This window comes from Bombina bombina, chromosome 8 (assembly GCF_027579735.1).
Source record: "Bombina bombina isolate aBomBom1 chromosome 8, aBomBom1.pri, whole genome shotgun sequence".
Classification (NCBI taxonomy): domain Eukaryota; kingdom Metazoa; phylum Chordata; class Amphibia; order Anura; family Bombinatoridae; genus Bombina; species Bombina bombina.
This window is the reverse complement of record NC_069506.1, coordinates 144651015-144664512: the sequence shown is the minus strand read 5'-3', so window position 1 is coordinate 144664512 and position 13498 is coordinate 144651015. Positions and strand designations below refer to the sequence as shown.

Genomic DNA, 13498 nt, shown 5'->3' with positions numbered 1-13498 from the left:
CAAGTGCACAATAGAAAGACAGTGCAGTAACACTTAGGGCAAAATGAGCAGTACATTTTTTTCAGATTTTTTTTTACTTTGATTTACACTCCCCCTGTATCATGTGACAGCCATCAGCCAATCAGAAATCCACATATGTATATACTGGGAACTCTTGCACACGCTCAGTAGGAGTTGGAGCCTCAGGAAGTGAGAATATAAAAAGACTGAGCACATTTCAATAATTGAAGTAAATTAGAGAGTTTAGAAAGTGTTTTATGAGGTTTAAATAAAATTATACTGCCTGGGTTATTCTTTTTGATATCTATTTCTACATATAGGTATCTACTTTATCGGTTTAAATTAGAAAGTTGTTTAAAATTCCCTGCTCCTTCTGCATCACGAAAGTTTAATTTTGACTTGAGCGTCCTTTTAAAACACTTAATACACATAAAAAATACAGTAAGAACAATTCATTCAATAGCACTGCTCATACCATCAGGAGTAATCATGGGTCTACGTAATGAATAACAATAAAATAAAAGGGTAATTGTTTGTGGTCAATATATTCAAGACCAGAGAGAGGTGTTAAAGGGAAACTAAACGTTTGAAAAAAATTGTCTTAAATCGCTCTATCCATCTTTGATAATGATATTTGTAATTTGCTTTGCATGTCATATTATCGTTCTCTGAATATTATGTTGCTAAAATGAATTGAATTCCAAACCCACCGTTATAAGCTGTAGCTTGAATAACAAATCATTCACAATAACCTGAGTTATCAAGATGGCCGATTTTGTACGTACTGCGCAATCTAACACGTCATCCATTACGTCACCATCCTATAGGCGGCAATCTGCTTATAATCTAAGCGGCAATCTGCACATGTGCGAAACCCCGGATTGTAAACCCCGGGTGACGAAACAATGCGTTAATGATATGCACAAAAACGCATTGTGGTTGGAGACAGGTTTTTGTATTTAAGGCACCATAAAAGGGGGTTCGGCTTCTATGACGTTTTTTGCCAAATAAAATAAATCGTTTTATTACGATTATAACCCTTGTTTTAAGGTCAGAGTGGGTACGTTTTGATAGTTAAGTTGTGTAGATTGGTTTGTGATAATTTAATTATATGCAAAAATTGAAACTTTTGGAATCTTTTAAAGAAACAACAGAAACGATACTTAGTTTAAAAAAAATTGGAGAGAAAAAGAAAAAAAACAGTAAAAAATATTCCCAACACATAGAACATTAGTAGACAATGTTTGTATACTTGAATAAATATATTCCCCATAAAATGCAGCTTTTATTATTACAATTAAAAGAAAATAGTTTAAATGTTCCATGCAGTGGTTCACTGACTTGAAAATGTTAAAAACATAAAATTGAAATAGATTGAATTAGTAACCACTGGCTAAAGAAAAATGATTTCTATTTGAAGGCTTTTATTATATTTCGCCTCACAAGTTAAAGATTTACTCAACAGGTACATATATCCTTATGAAGTCATAATGACTATGTATTTGTTTTTTAAACAACACGTGAGAATTATACTGATATTGTCCCTTAAAATCCCCCATGTATATTTAGTTTATAGTTGCGACAATCAAATTTCAGCAAGCAGAAAAAAAATTTTTTTTAACATGGAGATGATGCTCGTAAGTCATCCCCTTTTTTACGCGTTTCACCAAACGTTTCATAGGGGGAACCCATGGCTGCTTCTTCTACATATTCTCACAAGTTATTTTAAAAAAAAACGTATACAAAGTCATTATGACTTTATAAGGATATATGTACCTGTTGAGTAAATAATCTAACTCACGAGGCAAAATGTAATAATAGCCTCCTCTAAACGCAAATCATTTTTCATTAGAAAATTGTTACTAATTCAATCTATTTCAGTTTAAGTATTAACATTTTCAAGTCAGTGCACCACTGCATTAAACATTTTAACTATTTTCATTTAAAGGGGACAGGAAAACCTAAAAAACATAATTTATGTAAGAACTTACCTGATAAATTCATTTCTTTCATATTAACAAGAGTCCATGAGCTAGTGACGTATGGGATATACATTCCTACCAGGAGGGGCAAAGTTTCCCAAACCTTAAAATGCCTATAAATACACCCCTCACCACACCCACAAATCAGTTTAACGAATAGCCAAGAAGTGGGGTGATAAGAAAAAAAGTGCGAAGCATATAAAATAAGGAATTGGAATAATTGTGCTTTATACAAAAAAATCATAACCACCACAAAAAAGGGTGGGCCTCATGGACTCTTGTTAATATGAAAGAAATGAATTTATCAGGTAAGTTCTTACATAAATTATGTTTTCTTTCATGTAATTAACAAGAGTCCATGAGCTAGTGACGTATGGGATAATGACTACCCAAGATGTGGATCTTTCCACACAAGAGTCACTAGAGAGGGAGGGATAAAATAAAGACAGCCAATTCCTGCTGAAAATAATCCACACCCAAAATAAAGTTTAACGAAAAACATAAGCAGAAGATTCAAACTGAAACCGATGCCTGAAGAACTTTTCTACCAAAAACTGCTTCAGAAGAAGAAAATACATCAAAATGGTAGAATTTAGTAAAAGTATGCAAAGAGGACCAAGTTGCTGCTTTGCAGATCTGGTCAAGCGAAGCTTCATTCCTAAACGCCCAGGAAGTAGATACTGACCTAGTAGAATGAGCTGTAATTCTCTGAGGCGGAATTTTACCCGACTCAACATAGGCAAGATGAATTAAAGATTTCAACCAAGATGCCAAAGAAATGGCAGAAGCTTTCTGGCCTTTCCTAGAACCGGAAAAGATAACAAATAGACTAGAAGTCTTACGGAAAGATTTCGTAGCTTCAACATAATATTTCAAAGCTCTAACAACATCCAAAGAATGCAACGATTTCTCCTTAGAATTCTTAGGATTAGGACATAATGAAGGAACCACAATTTCTCTACTAATGTTGTTGGAATTCACAACTTTAGGTAAAAATTCAAAAGAAGTTCGCAACACCGCCTTATCCTGATGAAAAATCAGAAAAGGAGACTCACAAGAAAGAGCAGATAATTCAGAAACTCTTCTAGCAGAAGAGATGGCCAAAAGGAACAAAACTTTCCAAGAAAGTAATTTAATGTCCAATGAATGCATAGGTTCAAACGGAGGAGCTTGAAGAGCTCCCAGAACCAAATTCAAACTCCAAGGAGGAGAAATTGACTTAATGACAGTTTTTATATGAACCAAAGTTTGTACAAAACAATGAATATCAGGAAGAATAGCAATCTTTCTGTGAAAAAGAACAGAAAGAGCGGAGATTTGTCCTTTCAAAGAACTTGCAGACAAACCCTTATCTAAACCATCCTGAAGAAACTGTAAAATTCTCGGTATTCTAAAAGAATGCCAAGAAAAATGATGAGAAAGACACCAAGAAATATAAGTCTTCCAGACTCTATAATATATCTCTCGAGATACAGATTTACGAGCCTGTAACATAGTATTAATCACGGAGTCAGAGAAACCTCTTTGACCAAGAATCAAGCGTTCAATCTCCATACCTTTAAATTTAAGGATTTCAGATCCGGATGGAAAAAAGGACCTTGCGACAGAAGGTCTGGTCTTAACGGAAGAGTCCATGGTTGGCAAGATGCCATCCGGACAAGATCCGCATACCAAAACCTGTGAGGCCATGCCGGAGCTATTAGTAGAACAAACGAGCATTCCCTCAGAATCTTGGAGATTACTCTTGGAAGAAGAACTAGAGGCGGAAAGATATAGGCAGGATGATACTTCCAAGGAAGTGATAATGCATCCACTGCCTCCGCCTGAGGATCCCGGGATCTGGACAGATACCTGGGAAGTTTCTTGTTTAGATGAGAGGCCATCAGATCTATCTCTGGGAGCCCCCACATTTGAACAATCTGAAGAAATACCTCTGGGTGAAGAGACCATTCGCCCGGATGCAACGTTTGGCGACTGAGATAATCCGCTTCCCAATTGTCTACACCTGGGATATGAACCGCAGAGATTAGATAGGAGCTGGATTCCGCCCAAACCAAAATTCGAGATACTTCTTTCATAGCCAGAGGACTGTGAGTCCCTCCTTGATGATTGATGTATGCCACAGTTGTGACATTGTCTGTCTGAAAACAAATGAACGATTCTCTCTTCAGAAGAGGCCAAAACTGAAGAGCTCTGAAAATTGCACGGAGTTCCAAAATATTGATCGGTAATCTCACCTCCTGAGATTCCCAAACTCCTTGTGCCGTCAGAGATCCCCACACAGCTCCCCAACCTGTGAGACTTGCATCTGTTGAAATTACAGTCCAGGTCGGAAGAACAAAAGAAGCCCCCTGAATTAAACGATGGTGATCTGTCCACCACGTTAGAGAGTGTTGAACAATCGGTTTTAAAGATATTGATGTATCTTCGTGTAATCCCTGCACCATTGGTTCAGCATACAGAGCTGAAGAGGTCGCATGTGAAAACGAGCAAAGGGGATCGCGTCCGATGCAGCAGTCATAAGACCTAGAATTTCCATGCATAAGGCTACCGAAGGGAATGATTGAGACTGAAGGTTTCGACAAGCTGTAAACAATTTTAGACGTCTCTTGTCTGTTAAAGACAGAGTCATGGACACTGAATCTATCTGGAAACCCAGAAAGGTTACCCTTGTTTGAGGAATCAAAGAACTTTTTGGTAAATTGATCCTCCAACCATGATCTTGAAGAAACAACACAAGTCGATTCGTATGAGACTCTGCTAAATGTAAAGACTGAGCAAGTACCAAGATATCGTCCAAATAAGGAAATACCACAATACCCTGTTCTCTGATTACAGACAGAAGGGCACCGAGAATCTTTGTGAAAATTCTTGGAGCTGTAGCAAGGCCAAACGGTAGAGCCACAAATTGGTAATGCTTGTCTAGAAAAGAGAATCTCAGGAACTGAAAATGATCTGGATGAATCGGAATATGCAGATATGCATCCTGTAAATCTATTGTGGACATATAATTCCCTTGCTGAACAAAAGGCAATATAGTCCTTACAGTTACCATCTTGAACGTTGGTATCCTTACATAATGATTCAATAATTTTAGATCCAGAACTGGTCTGAAGGAATTCTCCTTCTTTGGTACAATGAAGAGATTTGAATAAAACCCCATCCCCTGTTCCGGAACTGGAACTGGCATAATTACTCCAGCCAACTCTAGATCTGAAACACAATTCAGAAATGCTTGAGCTTTCACTGGATTTACTGGGACACGGGAAAGAAAAAATCTCTTTGCAGGAGGTCTCATCTTGAAACCAATTCTGTACCCTTCTGAAACAATGTCCTGAATCCAAAGATTGTGAACAGAATTGATCCAAATTTCTTTGAAAAAACGTAACCTGCCCCCTACCAGCTGAACTGGAATGAGGGCCGTACCTTCATGTGAACTTAGAAGCAGGCTTTGCCTTTCTAGCAGGCTTGGATTTATTCCAGACTGGAGATGGTTTCCAAACTGAAACTGCTCCTGAGGACGAAGGATCAGGCTTTTGTTCTTTGTTGAAACGAAAGGAACGAAAACGATTGTTAGCCCTGTTTTTACCTTTAGATTTTTTATCCTGTGGTAAAAAAGTTCCTTTCCCACCAGTAACAGTTGAAATAATAGAATCCAACTGAGAACCAAATAATTTGTTTCCCTGGAAAGAAATGGAAAGTAGAGTTGATTTAGAAGCCATATCAGCATTCCAAGTCTTAAGCCATAAAGCTCTTCTGGCTAAGATAGCCAGAGACATAAACCTAACATCAACTCTAATAATATCAAAAATGGCATCACAGATAAAATTATTAGCATGCTGGAGAAGAATAATAATATCATGAGAATCACGATTTGTTACTTGTTGCGCTAGAGTTTCCAACCAAAAAGTTGAAGCTGCAGCAACATCAGCCAATGATATAGCAGGTCTAAGAAGATTACCTGAACACAGATAAGCTTTTCTTAGAAAAGATTCAATTTTTCTATCTAAAGGATCCTTAAACGAGGTACCATCTGACGTAGGAATGGTAGTACGTTTAGCAAGGGTAGAAATAGCCCCATCAACTTTAGGGATTTTGTCCCAAAATTCTAACCTGTCAGGCGGAACAGGATATAATTGCTTAAAACGTTTAGAAGGAGTAAATGAATTACCCAATTTATCCCATTCTTTGGAAATTACTGCAGAAATAGCATTAGGAACAGGAAAAACTTCTGGAATAACCGCAGGAGCTTTAAAAACCTTATCCAAACGTATAGAATTAGTATCAAGAGGACTAGAATCCTCTATTTCTAAAGCAATTAGTACTTCTTTAAGTAAAGAGCGAATAAATTCCATCTTAAATAAATATGAAGATTTATCAGCATCAATCTCTGAGATAGAATCCTCTGAACCAGAAGAGTCCAAAGAATCAGAATGATGGTGTTCATTTAAAAATTCATCTGTAGAGAGAGAAGATTTAAAAGACTTTTTACGTTTACTAGAAGGAGAAATAACAGACAAAGCCTTCTTTATGGATTCAGAAACAAAATCTCTTATGTTATCAGGAACATTCTGCACCTTAGATGTTGAGGGAACTGCAACAGGCAATCGTACATTACTAAAGGAAATATTATCTCCTTTAACAAGTTTGTCATGACAATTATTACAAACAACAGCTGGAGGAATAGCTACCAAAAGTTTACAGCAGATACACTTAGCTTTGGTAGATCCAGCAGGCAGTGATTTTCCTGTAGTATCTTCTGGCTCAGATGCAACGTGAGACATCTTGCAATATGTAAGAGAAAAAACAACATATAAAGCAAAATAGATCAAATTCCTTATAAGACAGTTTCAGGAATGGGAAAGAATGCCAAATATCAAGCTTCTAGCAACCAGAAGCAAATGAAAAATGAGACTGAAATAATGTGGAGACAAAAGCGACGCCCATATTTTTTAGCGCCAAATAAGACGCCCACATTATTTGGCGCCTAAATGCTTTTGGCGCCAAAAATGACGCCACATCCGGAACGCCGACATTTTTGGCGCAAAATAACGTCAAAAAATGACGCAACTTCCGGCGACACGTATGACGCCGGAAACGGAAAAGAATTTTTGCGCCAAAAAAGTCCGCGCCAAGAATGACGCAATAAAAACAGAATTTATGTTTACCTGATAAATTACTTTCTCCAACGGTGTGTCCGGTCCACGGCGTCATCCTTACTTGTGGGATATTCTCTTCCCCAACAGGAAATGGCAAAGAGCCCAGCAAAGCTGGTCACATGATCCCTCCTAGGCTCCGCCTACCCCAGTCATTCGACCGACGTTAAGGAGGAATATTTGCATAGGAGAAACCATATGATACCGTGGTGACTGTAGTTAAAGAAAATAAATTATCAGACCTGATTAAAAAACCAGGGCGGGCCGTGGACCGGACACACCGTTGGAGAAAGTAATTTATCAGGTAAACATAAATTCTGTTTTCTCCAACATAGGTGTGTCCGGTCCACGGCGTCATCCTTACTTGTGGGAACCAATACCAAAGCTATAGGACACGGATGAAGGGAGGGAGCAAATCAGGTCACCTAAATGAAAGGCACCACGGCTTGCAAAACCTCTCTCCCAAAAATAGCCTCAGAAGAAGCAAAAGTATCAAACTTGTAAAATTTGGTAAAAGTGTGCAGTGAAGACCAAGTCGCTGCCCTACATATCTGATCAACAGAAGCCTCGTTCTTGAAGGCCCATGTGGAAGCCACAGCCCTAGTGGAAGGAGCTGTGATCCTTTCAGGAGGCTGCCGTCCGGCAGTCTCGTAAGCCAATCTGATGATGCTTTTAATCCAAAAAGAGAGAGAGGTAGAAGTTGCTTTTTGACCTCTCCTTTTACCAGAATAAACAACAAACAAGGAAGATGTTTGTCTAAAATCCTTTGTAGCATCTAAATAGAATTTTAGAGCGCGAACAACATCCAAATTGTGCAACAAACGTTCCTTCTTCGAAACTGGTTTCGGACACAGAGAAGGCACGACTATCTCCTGGTTAATGTTTTTGTTAGAAACAACTTTTGGAAGAAAACCAGGTTAGTACGTAAAACCACCTTATCTGCATGGAACACCAGATAAGGAGGAGAACACTGCAGAGCAGATAATTCTGAAACTCTTCTAGCAGAAGAAATTGCAACCAAAAACAAAACTTTCCAAGATAATAACTTAATATCAACGGAATGTAAGGGTTCAAACGGAACCCCCTGAAGAACTGAAAGAACTAAGTTGAGACTCCAAGGAGGAGTCAAAGATTTGTAAACAGGCTTGATTCTAACCAGAGCCTGAACAAAGGCTTGAACATCTGGCACAGCTGCCAGCTTTTTGTGAAGTAACACAGACAAGGCAGAAATCTGTCCCATCAAGGAACTTGCAGATAATCCTTTTTCCAATCCTTCTCGAAGGAAGGATAGACTCTTAGGAATCTTAACCTTGTCCCAAGGGAATCCTTTAGATTCACACCAACCGATATATTTTTTCCAAATTTTGTGGTAAATTTTTCTAGTTACAGGCTTTCTGGCCTGAACAAGAGTATCAATAACAGAATCTGAGAACCCTCGCTTTGATAAGATCAAGCGTTCAATCTCCAAGCAGTCAGCTGGAGTGGGACCAGATTCGGATGTTCGAACGGACCTTGAACAAGAAGGTCTCGTCTCAAAGGTAGCTTCCATGGTGGAGCCGATGACATATTCACCAGATCTGCATACCAAGTCCTGCGTGGCCACGCAGGAGCTATCAAGATCACCGACGCCCTCTCCTGATTGATCCTGGCTACCAGCCTGGGGATGAGAGGAAACGGCGGGAATACATAGGCTAGTTTGAAGGTCCAAGGTGCTACTAGTGCATCTACTAGAGTCGCCTTGGGATCCCTGGATCTGGACCCGTAGCAAGGAACCTTGAAGTTCTGACGAGAGGCCATCAGATCCATGTCTGGAATGCCCCACAGTTGAGTGATTTGGGCAAAGAATTCCGGATGGAGTTCCCACTCCCCCGGATGCAATGTCTGACGACTCAGAAAATCCGCTTCCCAATTTTCCACTCCTGGGATGTGGATTGCAGACAGGTGGCAGGAGCGAGTCTCCGCCCATTGAATGATTCTGGTCACTTCTTCCCTCGCCAGGGAACTCCTTGTTCCCCCCTGATGGTTGATGTACGCAACAGTCGTCATGTTGTCTGATTGAAACCGTATGAACTTGGCCCTCGCTAGCTGAGGCCAAGCCTTGAGAGCATTGAATATCGCTCTCAGTTCCAGAATATTTATCGGTAGAAGAGATTCTTCCCGAGACCAAAGACCCTGAGCTTTCAGGGATCCCCAGACCGCGCCCCAGCCCATCAGACTGGCGTCGGTCGTGACAATGACCCACTCTGGTCTGCGGGAGGTCACCCCTTGTGACAGGTTGTCCAGGGACAGCCACCAACGGAGTGAGCCTCTGGTCCTCTGATTTACTTGTATCTTCGGAGACAAGTCTGTATAGTCCCCATTCCACTGACTGAGCATACACAGTTGTAATGGTCTTAGATGAATGCGCGCAAAAGGAACTATGTCCATTGCCGCTACCATCAAACCTATCACTTCCATGCACTGCGCTATGGAAGGAAGAGGAACGGAATGAAGTATCCGACAAGAGTTTAGAAGTTTTGTTTTTCTGGTCTCTGTCAGAAAAATCCTCATTTCTAAGGAGTCTATTATTGTTCCCAAGAAGGGAACTCTTGTCGACGGAGATAGAGAACTCTTTTCCACGTTCACTTTCCATCCGTGAGATCTGAGAAAGGCCAGGACTATGTCCGTGTGAGCCTTTGCTTGAGGAAGGGACGACGCTTGAATCAGAATGTCGTCCAAGTAAGGTACTACAGCTATGCCCCTTGGTCTTAGCACCGCCAGAAGGGACCCTAGTACCTTTGAGAAAATCCTTGGAGCAGTGGCTAATCCGAAAGGAAGCGCCACGGACTGGTAATGCTTGTCCAGGAATGCGAACCTTAGGAACCGATGATGTTCCTTGTGGACAGGAATATGTAGATACGCATCCTTTAAATCCACCGTGGTCAAGAATAGACCTTCCTGGATGGAAGGATTGTTCGAATGGTTTCCATTTTGGACGATGGAACCTTGAGAAACTTGTTTAGGATCTTGAGATCTAAGATTGGTCTGAACGTTCCCTCTTTTTTGGGAACTACGAACAGATTGGAGTAGAACCCCATCCCTCGTTCTCTTAATGGAACAGGATGAATCACTTCCAGAAGATAACCTTGGGAGACTATTTCTAGCGCCCAAGGATCCAGAACATCTCTTGCCCAAGCCTGAGTGAAGAGAGAGAGTCTGCCCCCCACCAAATCCGGTCCCGGATCGGGGGCCCGCATCTCATGCTGTCTTGGGAGCAGTGGCAGGTTTCTTGGCCTGCTTTCCTTTGTTCCAGCCTTGCATAGGTCTCCAGGCTGGATTGGCTTGAGAAGTATTACCCTCCTGCTTAGAGGACGTAGCACTTGGGGCTGGTCCGTTTCTGCGAAAGGGACGAAAATTAGGTTTATTTTTGGCCTTGAAAGACCTATCCTGAGGAAGGGCGTGGCCCTTGCCCCCAGTGATATCAGAGATAATCTCTTTCAAGTCAGGGCCAAACAGTGTTTTCCCCTTGAAAGGAATGTCAAGCAATTTGTTCTTGGAAGACGCATCCGCTGACCAAGATTTTAACCAAAGCGCTCTGCGCGCCACAATAGCAAACCCAGAATTTTTCGCCGCTAACCTAGCCAATTGCAAGGTGGGGTCTAGGGTGAAAGAATTAGCCAATTTAAGAGCACGAATTCTGTCCATAATCTCCTCATAAGAAGAAGAATTACTAATAATCGCCTTTTCTAGCTCATCGAACCAGAAACACGTGGCTGTAGTGACAGGGACAATGCATGCAATTGGTTGTAGAAGGTAACCTTGCTGAACAAACATCTTTTTTAGCAAACCTTCTAATTTTTTATCCATAGGATCTTGGAAAGCACAACTATCTTCTATGGGTATAGTGGCGCGCTTGTTTAGAGTAGAAACCGCCCCCTCGACCTTGGGGACTGTCTGCCATAAGTCCTTTCTGGGGTCGACTATAGGAAACAATTTTTTAAATATGGGGGGAGGTACGAAAGGTATACCGGGCCTGTCCCATTCTTTATTAACAATGTACGCCACCCGCTTGGATATAGGAAAAGCTTCGGGGGGCCCCGGGGCCTCTAGGAACTTGTCCATTTTACATAGTGTTTCTGGAATGACCAGATAATCACAATCATCCAAATTGGATAACACCTCCTTAAGCAGAGCGCGGAGATGTTCCAACTTAAATTTAAAAGTAATCACATCAGGTTCAGCTTGTTGAGAAATTTTTCCTGAATCTGAAATTTTTTTTTTTTTTTTTTTTTTTATTTTTTTTTTATGACATAAATCACATCTATTTAAATGAGAAGGAACCTTGGCTTCCCCACAGTCAGAACACAATCTATCTGGTAGTTCAGACATGTTAAACAGGCATAAACTTGATAACAAAGCACAAAAAACAGAATTTATGTTTACCTGATAAATTACTTTCTCCAACGGTGTGTCCGGTCCACGGCGTCATCCTTACTTGTGGGATATTCTCTTCCCCAACAGGAAAAGGCAAAGAGCCCAGCAAAGCTGGTCACATGATCCCTCCTAGGCTCCGCCTACCCCAGTCATTCGACCGACGTTAAGGAGGAATATTTGCATAGGAGAAACCATATGGTACCGTGGTGACTGTAGTTAAAGAAAATAAATTATCAGACCTGATTAAAAAAACCAGGGCGGGCCGTGGACCGGACACACCGTTGGAGAAAGTAATTTATCAGGTAAACATAAATTCTGTTTTCTCCAACATAGGTGTGTCCGGTCCACGGCGTCATCCTTACTTGTGGGAACCAATACCAAAGCTTTAGGACACGGATGAAGGGAGGGAGCAAATCAGGTCACCTAAATGGAAGGCACCACGGCTTGCAAAACCTTTCTCCCAAAAATAGCCTCAGAAGAAGCAAAAGTATCAAACTTGTAAAATTTGGTAAAAGTGTGCAGTGAAGACCAAGTCGCTGCCCTACATATCTGATCAACAGAAGCCTCGTTCTTGAAGGCCCATGTGGAAGCCACAGCCCTAGTGGAATGAGCTGTGATTCTTTCGGGAGGCTGCCGTCCGGCAGTCTCGTAAGCCAATCTGATGATGCTTTTAATCCAAAAAGAGAGAGAGGTAGAAGTTGCTTTTTGACCTCTCCTTTTACCGGAATAAACAACAAACAAGGAAGATGTTTGTCTAAAATCCTTTGTAGCATCTAAATAGAATTTTAGAGCGCGAACAACATCCAAATTGTGCAACAAACGTTCCTTCTTTGAAACTGGTTTCGGACACAGAGAAGGTACGATAATCTCCTGGTTAATGTTTTTGTTAGAAACAACTTTTGGAAGAAAACCAGGTTTAGTACGTAAAACCACCTTATCTGCATGGAACACCAGATAAGGAGGAGAACACTGCAGAGCAGATAATTCTGAAACTCTTCTAGCAGAAGAAATTGCAACTAAAAACAAAACTTTCCAAGATAATAACTTAATATCAACGGAATGCAAGGGTTCAAACGGAACCCCCTGAAGAACTGAAAGAACTAAATTGAGACTCCAAGGAGGAGTCAAAGGTTTGTAAACAGGCTTAATTCTAACCAGAGCCTGAACAAAGGCTTGAACATCTGGCACAGCGGCCAGCTTTTTGTGAAGTAACACAGACAAGGCAGAAATCTGTCCCTTCAGGGAACTTGCAGATAATCCTTTTTCCAATCCTTCTTGAAGGAAGGATAGAATCCTAGGAATCTTAACCTTGTCCCAAGGGAATCCTTTAGATTCACACCAACAGATATATGTTTTCCAAATTTTGTGGTAAATCTTTCTAGTTACAGGCTTTCTGGCCTGAACAAGAGTATCGATAACAGAATCTGAGAATCCTCGCTTCGATAAGATCAAGCGTTCAATCTCCAAGCAGTCAGCTGGAGTGAAACCAGATTCGGATGTTCGAACGGACCCTGAACAAGAAGGTCTCGTCTCAAAGGTAGCTTCCAAGGAGGAGCCGATGACATATTCACCAGATCTGCGTACCAAGTCCTGCGTGGCCACGCAGGAGCTATCAAGATCACCGACGCCCTCTCCTGATTGATCCTGGCTACCAGCCTGGGGATGAGAGGAAACGGCGGGAACACATAAGCTAGTTTGAAGGTCCAAGGTGCTACTAGTGCATCCACTAGAGCCGCCTTGGGATCCCTGGATCTGGACCCGTAGCAAGGAACTTTGAAGTTCTGACGAGAGGCCATCAGATCCATGTCTGGAATGCCCCACAGCTGAGTGACTTGGGCAAAGATTTCCGGATGGAGTTCCCACTCCCCCGGATGCATAGTCTGACGACTCAGAAAATCCGCTTCCCAATTTTCCACTCCTGGGATGTGGATAGCAGACAGGTGGCAG

General features: G+C 41.2%; 1 protein-coding gene across 7 annotated transcripts in view; it reads right to left on the bottom strand.

Moving 5' to 3' along the window:
- The window catches only part of EPN1 (epsin 1), a 315777-nt gene that overhangs the window by 246556 nt on the left and 55723 nt on the right, over positions 1–13498 (bottom strand). The window lies entirely within an intron of this gene.